Here is a 2,825-nt window from a genome sequence, read left to right on the forward strand (position 1 = left end):
TTTTGAAAGGGCTATGATATTTAAAGACTCATGCTTGGAGAAAAATAGGCAAGTACAGAATTTAGAATTCTTTATGAAATGGTGGCACAATATTAATCACCCTTTATTCATCCCACCCTCAGCCCCAAAGCACCTGTGTACATATCCATAATTTATTTTAATGACTGTTTCCCCCCTAGACTGTATGCTCCTTGTGGAGCAAACAATATACAAGATACCAAATCTGTTATATTGCACTGTCCAAGTGCTTAGTACAATGGTCTGCACACAGTAAGTGCTCAATTAAATAGAATTCATTGAATGACTAAAATCATCCCTGGGATCTACCAGTGAACAGTGAAAGAAACCAAAAAGTCTTTTTATCTTTCTTTTGGTTTAAGGATTGCCTGGGACATTTCTTGTCTTATGCTGTCGAGTCATCTCCGACCCATAACGACATCATGGACACATCTCTCCCAGAACGCCCCACCTCCATCTGCAATTGTTCTGGTAGCGTATCCACAGAGTTCTCTTGGTAAAAATACAGAAGTAGTTTACTATTGCCACCTTCCGTGCAGTAGACCCAAGTCTCTGCCCTCAACTCTCTCCCATGCCACTGCTGCCCAGCACAGGGGGAGTCTTGACCTGTAGCAGATTGCATTCTACTCGCTAGCCACTGGCCAAGCTAGGAATGGAATAGTTAGGCCTCTGCTTGACTCTCCCTCCCATAGTCGAAACTGGTAGAGTACTGTAAACTCTCCAGGTGGGATCCTGAAAGGGTTGGGATGTTTCAATCTAGTTAAATCTTCCACTGAATCCAACATAGAGTGAAGAATTGGGAGAAAGGAACTTGATCGAACAGCATGGCCAAGTGGGAAGAACATGGGCAGAGGACTTGGGTTCTAGTCCCTTGCTTTACTGCTGTGTGACCCTGGGCAAGTCTCTTAAATTTTTTGTGCCTCAGTCCCCTCAACTGTAAAATGGGGATTAAGACTGTGAGTCCCGGGTGGGACAAGGACATTTGTCCAACCTGATTATCCTTCACCTACCCCGATCTTAGCATAGTGTTTGACAGATAAGTAAGCATTTAACAAATGCCATAAAAACAAAATAAAACATTGGAACCTAACCCATTTATCATCGGATCTCTGCATTAAAAAATAATGTACAAAATGTCAAATAAAACAACAGAGGCCTTCTCCCAAATAACTGATTTCTGAGGGTAAGAAGCTCTTAAGATTCCATCTAATCTCCATTTGGTCCTGAAAATCTCCGGGACCCACAGATTGAGGAAAATTGTCCTTAAAGAGATGTTTCATGTTCCCTTTCACAAACCCTATTAGCCCACAGCCTTTGGGAATGCTCTGGGAAGCACATATATGATCCAGGTCAGTGGCAAGATGCAGAATGCCCAAAAGCAGATGCTAGGGAGAGGGAACATGAGTTTTCAGTCCAAGCGGGATACTGAGTTGAGGAATATTTTTCCAGTCCTGCTTCTGAGGTCCCTTGGTGGCTATAAGCAAAGCTCTATGCCTTAGTTTGCAAAATGAAAGCTGAGGGAAATTATCATTACCTCCCAAAGACGGGCAAACTAACTGATAACCACAAAGGACAACGAAAATAGGCTTGTCAGGTCAGAAATGGAAACAAGATGGACTGAGCCCTTTGGGTGGCTCTATCCTTCCTGTTTGGCACCTTCCTGGAAGCGTGGGAGTATTGCACTCCTCTCATGCTTCCAGTACTGTGATGACAGTAGTGAGGAATCAGATAGCATATACTCTGGTTTAAGTGTTAAGTGAACTGGATGCTTAGGTATGAAATTTTATTTTTATTCTGAATCATTTTACATATCTACCAACTCTACCACGTTGTGCTCTCCCAAACACTTAATACAGTGCTCTGCACACAGTAAGCATTCAATAAATACCATAGGTTGAATTATATCCATTTTTTTCTCATTTTCTTAATATTTTTGTGAGGAATTTATAAATGTCCCAGGCTGGATGACTTTCTTCTCGGCCAAATCTGACAGCCTCTATTCCATCCTAATCCTTCTAGACCTCTCAACTACCTGTGGCACCATAGACCACCCCCTTCTCCTTGGAATTTTATCCAACTTTGGATTTGCTGACACTGTCCTCCCTTGGTTCTCCTCATCTCTCTGACTGCACATTCTCAGTCTTTTTTTCTGGCTCCTCCTCTGTCTCCCACCATCTGACAGTGAGGGGTCCCTCAAGGCTCAGTTCTAGGTCCCCTTCTATTCTCCCTCTAACCCACTCCCTCGAAGAATTCATTTGCTCCCATGGCTTCAATTACCATATCTGGGAAGATGAATCTCAAATCTGCATCTCCAGCCCTGACCTCTCCTTCCCTGCAATCTCACATTTCCTCCTGCCTTCAAGACTTCTCTACTTGGATGTCCCACCGACCCTTCAAATTAAACATGTCCAAAATTGAACTCCTTATCTTCCACCCAGACCCTGTCCTCCTCCTGGCTTTCCCATCAGTGTAGACAGCACCACTATCCTCCCTTCCTTACAAGCTCTTAACCTTGGCGTTGTCCTTGACTCATCTCTCTCATTCCTCCCACATATTAAGTCTGTCACCAAATCCTATCTGATCTACCTTCATGATATTGCTAAAACTTGCCCTTTCCTCTCCATCCAAACTGTTACCATCCTGATCCAAGCACTGATCTTAACCCTCCTTGATTACTGCATCTGCCTCCTTGCTGACCTCTTGGCCTCCTCTCTCTGCCCACTCCAATCCATACTTCACTCACCTGAATTATGAACATATTATCATTTATCAACAAAAATGTTCAGTTCATGTCTCCCCACTCCTCA

General features: G+C 43.4%; 1 non-coding gene across 1 annotated transcript; it reads right to left on the reverse strand.

Moving 5' to 3' along the window:
* Positions 1-622: 622 nt before the first annotated feature.
* On the reverse strand, positions 623-760 carry LOC114807090. The gene has a single exon (XR_003755143.1). It is a non-coding gene; the product is annotated as a small nucleolar RNA SNORA7 (small nucleolar RNA).
* Positions 761-2,825: the final 2,065 nt, after the last annotated feature.

This window comes from Ornithorhynchus anatinus, chromosome X1 (assembly GCF_004115215.2).
Source record: "Ornithorhynchus anatinus isolate Pmale09 chromosome X1, mOrnAna1.pri.v4, whole genome shotgun sequence".
Taxonomy (NCBI): domain Eukaryota; kingdom Metazoa; phylum Chordata; class Mammalia; order Monotremata; family Ornithorhynchidae; genus Ornithorhynchus; species Ornithorhynchus anatinus.